Raw genomic sequence first — 12,983 nt, 5'->3', positions numbered from 1 at the left:
TTAAAATGAGCAAGCCCACCCTATCAGCTGAACAGCTGTCAGGACTGTGAACGCAGAGCCGCATCTGCTTCCTGCAAATCTGTTGTGTCTATGCAAAACGTGTTAGAAAATTAACAGCCACATAAAAAAAATCTGCTTGCAGTGAAGGGTCTGGGTATTGCTCAATATGCAGTTTCAGGCCACTTTTAAAAAGTGCGCCTTTGATTTCTTTCCGTCTTTGACCTGTTGTAATCTGGGGCACTCTCTGCTAGATGTTTACTTTATTTATTTATTTATTATTTGATTTATATCCCACCCTCCCTCCCAGCAGGAGCCCAGAGCAGCAAACAGAAATGCCAAAAACACTTTAAAACATCATAAAAACAGACCTTAAAATACATTAAAACAAAACAACTTTAAAAACATTTTTAAAAAGCTTTAAAGAAACTTTAAAAAAGAGTTAAAAACATTATTTTTAAAAAAAGCATTAAAAAGCAATTCTAACACAGACACAGACTGGGATAGGTCTCAACTTAAAAGGCTTGTTGAAAGAGGAAAGTCTTGTTCCACTTTAACCGCTCCAGACAAACGCTTGCAAAATAATATAAGCAGAGCCCTGCTGGGTCAGGCCAAGGGCTCATCTAGTTTAGCATCCTGGTCTCACAGTGGCCAACCAGATGCCCACGGGAAACCTGCAAGCAGGACCTGAAGGCACATGAGGCCAGCTCCCTGCTGAAGCTAAGCAGGGTTAGGCCTGGTCAGTGCCTGGATGGGAGACCGCCTGGGAACCATATGTAAGCCGCCTTGGGTTTCAATCATGAAAAGAAAGGCGGGGTGTATAAATGTAATAATAAATAAATAAATATGAGTAGATGCAGTTACAGCTACTCAGACTTGTGTAAAGTTGGGAATGCAGATTAAAAGTGGTTAAGCCAAAGACCTAAAAGCCAAAAAGTGGATTTTAAGAAGGGAGACAGGACAGAAACTAACAAGCGTGGCTGTTCCCAATATAGAATTGGACTTGTACCTGAGGGTCCTTTGGCTAGTTCCAGCTGCATGGATTTGATATATGCACTCTTATGATGCCACAAAATGCCACTGAACGCTATGCAACAATGTTCTTTGTAACTCAAAAGTTAACCAACAGCAGACAGTGTTTTATTAAGTCCCCTGGTAAGGAGAAATTTAACTGGCTTTTCCCATTGCCTTGTCTCTGTGCCAGGAAAATGCTTCACCCCTTTTGTGAGCATCAGTCTGTGATGTAGAGAAGCAGTGTGGTGTAGTGGTTAGAGTGTTAAACTGGGACCTGGGAGGAGTCAAATCCCCGCTTGGCCCTGAAGCTCATTGGGTGACCTTGGACGAATTGCTGTCTCTCAGCCTAACCTACCTCACAGGGTTGTTGTGAGGATAACACCAGGAGAGGGAGAACCATGTTTGTATACCACCTTGAGCTCCTTGGAGAAAAGGTAATAGTATTATTATTACAGAAATGTAATAACAAACAAACAAATAAATAAATATGGCCATGAATGGACCTGGAACTATGCCAGAGGTAGAAAAATGAGACAATCCTAAAGCAATGCATGATGTGCCACTTTATCTATTTTGTGGACTGTCAAGGATGGCTTTTTTCCTATACGTTTATTTCTCATTTTTGAAACATTCAAATCCAAATCAGCAAACAAATTCCTCCCAGAGAACTACACAACAAATGGCATTAGGAAATATGAAATATTGACTATGTTCTAATGCCCTCTTCTTTTTCAGGTTGTAAGTCCTTGCCATAATGTTCCACATGTATTTGGTGCAGACTGCAGTGAATCAGTCCTGTTAATATTTGCAGTAAAACACAAACAGTCTTTGCTAAAAATGTTTTTCCTTTTTTGTTCTCTGCTCACTCTCACCTAGGCTGTCAGTTTTTCTGTAAGAGCCATATGCCATAATCTGTAAGAGCAGCATGCCACAAAAGTTACAGGAAGACAGATTTTGACTGAACATCAGGAAAAACTATTAGTGCAGTACGACAAGAGAACCAATTACCTGGGGAGGTGGTGGGCTCTCCAATGCTGGAGGTATTCAAGAGGTAGTTGGACAGCCACCTGTCAGGTATGCTTTAAGTTGGATTCTTGCATTGAGTGGGAGGTTGGACTTGATGGCCTTATAGGCCCCTAATTCTATGATCTCCCATACCACTCTTCCACCACACGTTCCAGATCCCTTCCAGCACTTAGCAACAGTCTTACAGGCCACTGTCATCATGTATATGTTTTTAAACAAAGTTTTTAAAACAAAAGTTCCTTGCCAGCCCACTGAAAAGAGACAATAAAGGCTAGCTTAGCGATACACTTAGGATGTAGAAGATGGCTTTGAACCACATTCAGGACATGATATTAAAGGCTGCTGTGTATGGCATAGTAGCGGTTGTAAGTATTTGTAATGGGGTGGGGAACCTGTGGCCTCCAGATAGTGCTGTGCTACAACTCCCATCATCCCTGACCATTGGCCATGCTGGTTGGGGCTGATGGGAGTTGGAGTCCAACGGCATCTGGAGGGCACCGGGTTCCTCACTCCTGATTTACAGAAAAAAGGTAAGAGATGCAAAGCCTGACAAATTATGCTGATGTCCTTTTGCTTGGACAAGGAGAAGGAAGACAGCAACATTCCAATATCCAAGCAGGAAGGTGGACCTTGCTTGACGAGTTCAGATGCTATACTGCAGAATAATCAGAGACTAAACAAGGCATTCCCTGCTAAAAGTCATTTTACTCGTACTTTGTTAATGATTGTGCCCCTGGATATAATCATTTAGACCACTGGAAATCAAGTGGACTAAATAGTCTGGCATCCACAGTGATTGAGACAGAGCAAACGTTTGCATCCATTTGGATATGGAAATGCAGATGTATCAAGAACCCAATTGCTCCATTTCTTAGCCTGAGCTTTGCTTTTTAAAATCGCTCAGTCATGCCTTGACATTTAGCCTTCAGCCCAAGCTCACACTAACTGCTACTACTTCACCTTCTCATCTGTAGGTGGGGGAAATCTCTATATCAGAGCCAAGAGTGCCTTAGTTTCTCACAAGACTGATACGAATAGTTTCTCTCTTGCAAATGACTTCAATTACAAATATTTTCTCAGCGAAACTTGGCACAGCATGATTCAGGCTAGTGTGCATTTTTTTTTATTAGCATAGTAGAACACATGATCTGTCCTATATCAGGGTAAGGTTGCTAGTGGTAAATTCTGAAGTGCAGAGGCTGTGATCATGACAGCCCCCAAGGCTGCTTCTCCCCAGGGAGAGTGCAGTTGTGCTCATGTCGTGCTTGCATGCTCCCCTTTAGTGCCTGGCCACTGTATGAAAAGGAGGCTGCTAGACTAGATGGGCTTTTGGTCTGATCCAGCAAGGCTCTGCTAATGTTCTTAGCCATAGCAACAAGCATGCAGGCATATGTGTTGATTCTAATTATGTAGGCAGCTGTGTTGATTCATTGCCAGCATTATGTAGTAACTCCATGAAATAAAAATATCTAGTGCCTGTTTATTTTCCTCATTCTCTGCCTTCCTCTGTGTGACTCTGTCACAAACAAACTTGAAAGCCTCATTATCACTTCATTCACTTGCCAGAGCAAGGAGCTTCTGGTATTGTGGCAGCTCTCCTGGGTGTTTCCTCCCACACTACGCCACTGAGTTTTTGAGCAATCCCTGGAGTGGTCACCTTAACAGCTTTAACCGGCATCAGTTAACAGGCAATGATTTTGATTTCTATGCCATGGAAAACTGCATCTCCTAATCTCTTCATACGAAGCCTCTGTTAAAAGTATAGGAGCTCGCTAGGCTGATTTCTTTTTTCCTGATCCATTGGCAAATGTACCCCAGAGTCTCATGATAGCTAACAATAAAGCAGGCCCTAGGATTATTGTGTGTGTGTGTGTGTGTAAGGAGGCAAAATGGCCTTGTTGGATCCCTACTAAAACAAGGCCCATCTAGTCCAGCATCCTGTTCTCACAGTGGCCAACCACCCTAATGGGAAGCACATCAGCAGTACTTGAGCACAACAGCACTCTCCTCTTCTGCAATTCTTATGAACTGGTATTCAGAGGCATTAGTGCCTCTGACACTGAAGGCAGGACAGAGCCATCGGGGCTAGTAGTAGCCATTGATAGCTATATCCTACATGAATTTGTCAAAGCCTCTGTTAAAGCTGTCCGAGCTGGTGGCCATCATTACATCTTGTGACAGTGAAGAACATATTTAACTATGGGCTGTCTGTGTGAAAAGGTACTTTCTTTTGTCTGTCCTGAATCTTCCAATATTTCACTTCACTTGATGTCTCCAAGTTCTACTATTATGAGAGAGAGAGAGAGAGAGAGAGAAATGTCTCCCTATCTACTTGCTCCACACCATGGCCACATCCACGCCCACACCAGACATGTGTGCCACTTGAAACAGTCATGGCTTCCCCTAAAGAAGCCTGGGAAGTGTAGTTTGTGAGGGTGATGAGAGGAGATGCCCTATTCCTCTCTAGGGTTGCCAGTTTCATGGCCTGATCCTGTATCTTTAGGAGAACAGAAAGTCAGCCAAGTGCAGGTGTTCTTGCCACACCGTAATGGGAAAAACCACAAGGTGGAATTCTCCCTTCCCCAGGCCTGGCAACCAAGAGGTCTTCTGTATCTTTAAAAGTTGTGCAGGGGGGAAGGGAGAATTCCACCTTGTGGTTTTTCCCATTACAGTGTTGCAAGAACACCTGCACTTGGCTGACTTTCTCTTCTCCTAAAGATACAGGATCAGTCTCAGGCCATGAACCTGGCAACCCTATTCCCCTCACAGAGCTACATTCACCAGAATTCTCTGGGAAGAGGGGCTGTTAAACCATTCTGACAACTGTGCTTCTGTGAGGGGAATAGGGCATCTCCTAACAACTCTCAGCACCCTTCACAAACTATACTTCCCAGGATTCTTTGGGGGGAAGCCATGCCTGTTTGAAGCTTAACAAACATCTAGTGTGGATGTGGCCATCTGATTTTATACATGTCTCTATAATTTTTCTCTGCCAGGCTTTTGAAAATAAGGGCTCCTGTTTGGTATCGAAGATCGTTTCTCCCGTTGTTGATCTGTTTGCTGAACTGTTTCATTGCTTGTTTTGTTTTAATGGATGTTTTTAAATAAAAAAGATCGAGAACTACTTTGGAAAATTGCATAACTGTATAAAACCATGGTAAAATCAATCAATCTCCAGTCTGGTTATTTTTGTACAAAGAAATACCCGTCAAAATCTTCCACCTCCCACTGCAGGAACTTACATGACCAGTGAAGCTGCCTTTACAGGTGGTGAAAAACACTGGCTATGTCACATGATTAGAAGGAAGCAGCTGTGTGTTCTCAGCTGGGGAAGTTTATATAGGCCTTTCTGAATAAGCTTGCAGCTTGGCGAGGGAGTCACTCAAAGAGCACAGTGGGCTTTACAAGTGCTTATTGCCATTGATACTAATAATGATTCTCTCGGGGCTGGCCCTTATGTAGCAAAAAATGGCACCATCCTCCTCACACAAAAGGGGGATATCAGCAGGCACCGGGGAAACCCTCAGGTTGTGCAGAAGAAGGGGGGAAATCTAAAAAAAACCCCACCCTTGTTAAGGGGAGCACATGATCCCAACGAGGGCTGTGCAAGTCAAGAGGGTATAAAAAGGGGGGCATGGAATGGAGTATCCTGGAAGAGGGTAGGATGCCAGCCAGCCACAGACAGCTTTATAATACCATTTCTAGTTGTAGGTTCCATCCCTTCTAATATACCGTATTGTGCTTGCGGTGATGGCTGCAAAGAACTTAAGAGCCTGCTGGGTCAGGCCAATGGCCTGTATAGTCCATCTTCCTGTTGCCACAGTAGCCAACCAGATGCCCATGGGAAACCGGCAAGCAGGACCTGAATACAAGAGCACTCTCCCCTCCTGCAGTTTCCAGCAACTGGCATTCAGAAGCATACTGCCTCTGACACTGAAGGCAGGGCATAGCCATCATGGCTAGTAGCCCCTGAGAGCCTTACCCACCATGAATTAGCCTAATCCTCTTTTAATTTGGTGGCCATCACTGCCTCTTATGGGAGTGAATTGCATAACTATGCACTCTGAAGTATTTTCTTTTGTTTACCCTGAATCTTCTAACATTCAACCTCGCTGGATGTCTGCAAGTTCTAGTGTTATGAGAAACTTTTCTCTACCCACTTTCTCCAGGCCATGCATGATTTTATACACTTCTACCATGTCACCTCTAACTCGCCTTTTCTCTAAACTAAAAAGCCCCAGAAGCTGCAACTTTTCCTCATAGGGGAGTTGCTCCATCCTATCTGATGCTGACTGGCTGAGATGGCAGGGGTGTGTTTGTGGGAAGAAACTTTGAGAAAAGATCTGAGGACAAGGGAGAACTGAGGCAAGGTGGGGAAGGAGGGCTCACCTTGATTTCAATGAATTAGATGCAGACTTTTAGTTGATACTCTGGGAAACTGGTTCATCCTTTATACAGTTCAGGCTGTTTACTCATCTGGTCCAGTTGACTCTGACTTGCAGTGGCTTCCAGGGACTCAGGCCTTGGGTGGGTTCTCTCTCAGTCCTGCTGAGATCCTGCCAACTGGAGATGCCTGAGATTGAACCACTGACTTTCAATCTGTGAAGCATGTGCTCTGGTCCCTTCCTAATCCTAACTAAGGGTGAGGTAATCTGCCAATTTCAGTTTCTCATTTTTCCAAACTTAAATTCACTTTTCCACATTTCAACATCAGTTTGCAATTTTATCTTTTTTTTTTTTAAAGTCCACATGAAAATTCATCAGCATATTTGTGCGAATTTCTCCTAACATAAACGTGTTGGTATGTCATTTTGCCTAATATACACATTTTTGCAAAGCAAAATGGCTGGTGCCCACCAAGACTGGTGGGGTGGAAGGCAGGGAGCCCAAACCGTTGGTGAAGCCCATCAAAGGCAGAGCCAACTAATTCTAGTTCTGTTCCCATCCTCCTAGTTCTGTTAGGGCAACACTGAGACTAAGGAAGGAGGCAACTGACAGATACAGCGGCCATTCTCTGATCTGGTTGTAACTGGCAGGCGATAATTCAGAAGTGCAGGGACCCTTCATGATAGCCATAGCCACACCCCCTCCACCTTTTTTCTTTTGTTACTGGGTTAAGAACGAGATCCTTGTTAATGCCTCCTCCCACAACAACAGACGTCCCTAGGAGCCAATAAGCATGAAAGGGAGAGTGTTGGCTACTGAGAAAAGTCTTCTCAGTGGCTGACTCACTTCCTTTCACTCTGATTGGCTCCAATCTGCAGGGAAGGTCAAGAAAGCGTGTTAGAAGATTTACTCTGGCTCCCCTTTCATGCTGATTGGCTTGCAGGATGCTGGAGACATAGGGACCCTGCTCCCCCAAAAGTTAGGGGTTTAAGACCCCCGAGATCCTGGACAACTACACCCCTGTTGGCAGGTGGGGGCTGGCTGAGGGCAGACTGAGGTTGGTAGGGAAGGGCTGCACTTGCCCTAAGGGACCAGCCTTCACTGGTTTCACAGTCAGGCCTGATGTCAGGGTTGCCAGGTTCAGGGCCTGAGACTGATCCTGTATCTTTAGGAGAAGAGAAAGTCAGCCAAGTGCAGGTGTTCTTGCAACACTGTAATGGGAAAAACCACAAGGTGGAATTCTCCCTTCCCCCTGCACAACTTTTAAAGATACAGAAGACCTCTTGGTTGCCAGGCCCAGCCTCCAAGAGTTTTTCTGTATCCTTAAAAGTTGTGCAGGGCGAAGGGAGAATTCTACCTTGTGGTTTTTCTCATTACAGTGTTGCAAAAACACCTGCACTTGGCTGACTTTCTCTTCTAAAGATACAGGATCAGTCCCAGGCCAGGGACCTGGCAACCCTAGTTGGTATAGTCAGGCACCTGTTGAAGGCCCACACCTTAGCAGAGGGTCCACTGACAAGAACCCCTTGGACTTACTGCTGTGTGGAGGTAGACTCGCTGGGTAAAAGGGAGCCCATGGAAGCCCTCCAAAACCTGGAGCTGACACTGATCTGACAGTCATTGTTATCAGTCATGAGGATGATGAGCAGGCGGTTGCTACATGCAAATGCTCCTGATGCATATAGAGCAGGCTACTGGGGTTTTTAATCTTTGGCATGAGAAAGTGTACTTTCGACAAATTTAGGGCTGTGTGGATATGCCTTTAACAAAAGCAATTTCATGAATATTTGTGTGGCATTTTAAAACACCTTAAAACAAAAAGTGGACTGCCCATTTGAAAAGTAGAAAGCCCACTTGCAAGAAATTGATCTTTTAGTGTGGTAGCAACTATTGAGGGAAGCAATCAATTTGTTCCTTTGTTCTTTGTATTTTTTTTAAATTATTTTGTAAATATAATAGGACAGAAAAAATAAAATCTTTGCCAGCTGATGTTAACAATAAGAATATTCCGTAAATCCTACCTTAAATGTATAGATTAATATGTGCAATCCATATAGGTTCAAATAGGTATCTAAATGAGACTGATCATTATAAGCCATGCATTCAAACACAGAAGATCTTCACACCCTTGAGGTTTTCCATCCCAGTTTTAATGCACAAAGTATATACGCAGGATTGCAGAGTATAAACACTTCTGAACTTTTGATGCCAAATGTTCTGAGTTTTTAAATATAGCTATATTTTTAAAAGCTCTAAATGGAACGATGTTCCATTTTAGCACACAGAGTGTTCGCACCATGAAGAACTCCATTTCCTGTTCACTTGTCTGAGCTTCAAGTTTCCTCTGAACAATAAATAAATTCACCTAAAACGGAAAGGTTAAGAACCAAAACTAAGTATGCGATGCATGAATTGCATAATTCTCTCTGTGTGTGCAAGATGTATCTAACACTATGAACAAGAACAGCCCCTTTTCTGCAATGGGCTGCTCCATTGTTTGCAGTATAAGCTGATCCAGACAGTTTGGATTGTTATATTGTCTCACATACAACTGTGGGCATGTGTGTGTGTGTCTCAGATCACACAGCCCTGTTACCTTGTGCAGGAGATGACACATAACTCAGGTGTAACCAGACCAAGCTATGGTTAGTTTCAACAGGTGGTGGGAAGCTTTTTTTTTGCAATCTGAGGGCCACATTCCCCTTTGGGCCACATTCCAGGGGCCACATGCCATTGGTGGGTATGGAGCCAGAAGCAAAAGTGAGCACACCAACAGGGGCATCACTACCGGGGTGCAGAGGGTGCGGACCGCACCCGGGTGACACCATGAGGGGGGTGACACCCAGAGCCGCCCTGCGCCGTTGCCCAGCAAAGGAGCCGAGAAGCGCTCCGGGTCGGCGCAGCCAACTCCTCCTCGGAGGCAGGCAGGCGAGACCGAAAGCAGGTGCCCGCTCGCTGGTGGTGAAGCCGGGATGGGCCTTCCACCGTCAGCGTGGAGCGTGTGGTGAGTGTGTGCGTGTGCATGGCCAGCCACCCCCGTCCATGCACCTGGGAGGGCACGCGCCAGAGGTCCGCACCCCCCCGCACTCCCGCTAGTGACACCACTGCACACCAATGAATGTGAATTTTACTTTTGTATAGTGGGCTAGTTTTTTCACACTTGCACATCCCTCTCTATCCTATCATTATTAGAGTCCAAAGGCTGCTGGTGGGGAGGAGGAATGAAGGGGAGTAGGAAGCTTCTCTCTTTGTCATCGTTCCCCCCTCCCCACTACTGCCACTGCCGCTCCTTTGGGAAGCATAACAAAGAAGCTTCTTTCTTGCGCATCCTGCACTGGAGGCACAGGGGGCGGAGACAAAGGGGAGAAAGATGCTGTTGGGCACTTGGGGACCTTGGCAACCCACCTGTGAAATATGTGATGTCATAATAACATCATGTAACTGACAGCCAGACAGCTCTGCCCACCTGTCAAATTCGATCTGTGAGGCCAATCCCGATAAGGGACATTGCTTTGCAAAAATGCATACGTCAGGCAAAATTGCATATAAAAATATGTGTATTAGGAGAAATTTCAAGTTCAGGGTTCTGGTTTTGGTGTACAAAGCCCTATACAGCTTGGGACCAGGATACCTGAAAGATTGTCTTACCCTTTATATACCCAGTCAATCACTGCACTCTGCAAGTGAGGGCCTCCTGCAGATACCATCTTATCAAGAGGTCCGTTCTGCACAACATAGGAAATGGACCTTTAGTGTAGTGGCACCTACCCTTTGGAATTCCCTCCCCTTAAATATTAGACAGGCACCACCACAGTTGTCTTACTGAATACCTTCCTCTTTCAACAGGCCTTTTTCAACAGAGACCTTATCCCAGTCTGCGTCTGTGTTGGAATTGCTTTTTAAGATATTTTTAAAGGTTTTTTTAAACATGTTTTAAAGATGTTTTGTTTTAATATATTTTAATGTTTGTTTTTATGATGCTTTATAGCGTTTTTATTGTTTTTGTTGGCCGCCCTGGGCTCCTACTGGGAGGAAGGGTAGGATATAAATCGATAAATCAATAAATCAATAAATCATCATCATCATCAACGTTGTTGTTGTTATTATTATTATTAATAATAAACAATAACAAATTTGCATTAAAAGGCTGATTAATTTTCAGGAGGACTTTTTTATTATATATATTTAAACCACAATCTGATGTGGAAATGTGAAGAAGTGAACAAGACTGGAAAAATGAGAAACTGACAGAAACTGAAATTGTCAAACGAGTCTATCCCTACTCAGGACACAGGCCCACAATGCCAATTTGCATAAATGTATAGATTCTCTCTGGGCCAACTAAGATGGTGGTAGGGGTCTTACCGGTCTTACCAGCCCTGCACTTTGCAATGTGCCCATCTCCTCTGTAAGCAAAGTAAAAACAATATTTTAAAATTAAAAAGGTTGGGGGAGGGCAGAAGATCTGGGCCCCAGCACAAAAAGCCTGGGCCTCTGGCCTCTGGATCACCTCTTAACAACACCCCCTGCACGAAAGGCTGGCAAAAATCCTGTATTTATTTATATTTATAAATATATTGCTATACCATCTTCTTGCAAAACATCAGGGCAACATAAAAACACCTAAAAACAGCAACATATTTTCTGTAAAAAACATTATTATTATTATTTAGATTTATATTCTGCCCCTCCTCCCAAAGAGAGCCCCAGTCAGCAAACAGATGATAAAACACTAAAAACATCTTAAAAACATCTTTAAAAACAGACAGATGCAGACTGTATCCCTCCACAAAGCACTGTCACAGTGATGGTCACGTAGACACACTGTTTAATAAGGACTGGGCTGAATGAACTTGCTAAGCTGCCTTAAACTGATCGGAACCATTGCTTCACCTGGTCCAGCATAGTAGATTCTGACTGGCAGCAATTTCCCAAGGCCTCAGGGTGAAGCCATTCCACACTCTGATACCAGAGATAATTGACAATGATTAAGAGACACTGGAATTTGAACCAGGGACCCCCTGCATGGAAAATGTGTATGTGCTCTAGGGATGGGTGAGAAATTAAATTCAGTTGACATATGAGGCCAAACCTATCAAAACTGCACTTTCCGAAACAAATGAGAACCTAAACGCAGCCATCCTTCAAAATTCACACTTATTTGAATTTTGCAATGCAGTTCTCCAGCCAAACAATGTTTACATAAATGCATATGTTAGGGGGAGAGAGCATAAAAATGGATATATGAGTGAAAATAACATGCAAAATCCATTATGTGAGAAGAAATTGGTAGCAAGAATGTGTACATTAGTCAAAACTGCCTACAAAAATATGTTTATTAGGAGAAATTTGCACTAAAATGCTGGAGAATTTTCATGAGGATTTTTTTTAAAAAAATTGCAAGTTGCTGCAGAAATGTCGAGGACTGAATTTAAGATTGAAAAAAACGAGAAACTGAAAGAACCGAAACTGGCAGATCCTTCCATCCCTTGTGTGCTCTTCTTCCATATAATAGTGATAGCAGTACTGTTTTGCTTACTAGTTTTCCAGGTGTCTATGGCTTTTAGAGGGTGGGAGAGACCGTCGATTCAGTTTGCAGATAAAGGTGAATCTACCCAATTCTCATTGTCTGAAACACAAGGTGAACTGCAACTTACAACACTGTTAAAAACAAAAACAAATACTGTATATCAATCCTATAAAAACAGCACAATAACACAACCACACCCCCACACAGCCACAGGAAGCTTTGGCAGCCTACTAACAACAGACAACACTAACTTAGTCTATCCAATGCCTGGGAAACAAGGTAAGTCTTTACCTGGTGCAGAAAAGATGTCAAAGAAGGCGTCAGGTGGACCTCACTGGGGAGCGAATTCCACAGGTGGGGAGCTATAGATGGAGAGCCTCCCTCAGGCGGCGACCTGGAGAAGGGTCTCAGAAGAAGATCTAAGGGTCTGTGTAGATTCCTATTGGGAGAAGCGTTCCAGAAGATATTAGGGTCCTGAGCAGTGAAGAGCTTTACAGGGCAAAATCAGCGCTCCGAATTGGGCTCAGAAGCATACAGGCAGCCAGGGTATTTGGGACAGGATTGGTGTTATATGCTCTTGAGGAGGGCATGGAGAAAAGCCAGGGGAGGGGTCTGGCTGGGGGAGAGGAGAGGTGGCCTGGATAGAGTCCCAAGGGCCAGATAGAGAAGCCTGGAGGGCCACATTTGGCTTTTGGGCTGAGGTTCTCCCCAGGCAATTTGTGGAAAGTAGGGAGAGAAAAAAATGCCTGGCTGATTTCACAGTCTGGTCACAGATGGAATGGGGGAGGAGGTAGCAGACTTTCAAATATGGCTACATGTGTGCAAAGCAGGCATCCTACTGGACCAAGAAGCATCACCATGGCCGATTCCCCATTTCTGCAAAAGTCTTTCTCCATCCTTAGGCAAAGCACCCTAATCCTAACTCTTGTTCAGAGCTTGGAAAAGTTACTTTTGTGAACTACAACTCCCATCAGACCAATCCAGCGGTCATGCTGGCTGGGGCTGATGGGAGTTATAGTTTTAAAAAAGT

Source organism: Rhineura floridana, chromosome 13, assembly GCF_030035675.1.
Source record: "Rhineura floridana isolate rRhiFlo1 chromosome 13, rRhiFlo1.hap2, whole genome shotgun sequence".
NCBI classification, from domain to species: domain Eukaryota; kingdom Metazoa; phylum Chordata; class Lepidosauria; order Squamata; family Rhineuridae; genus Rhineura; species Rhineura floridana.
The sequence above is the reverse complement of the archived record's forward strand: the minus strand, read 5'-3'. Positions refer to the sequence as shown.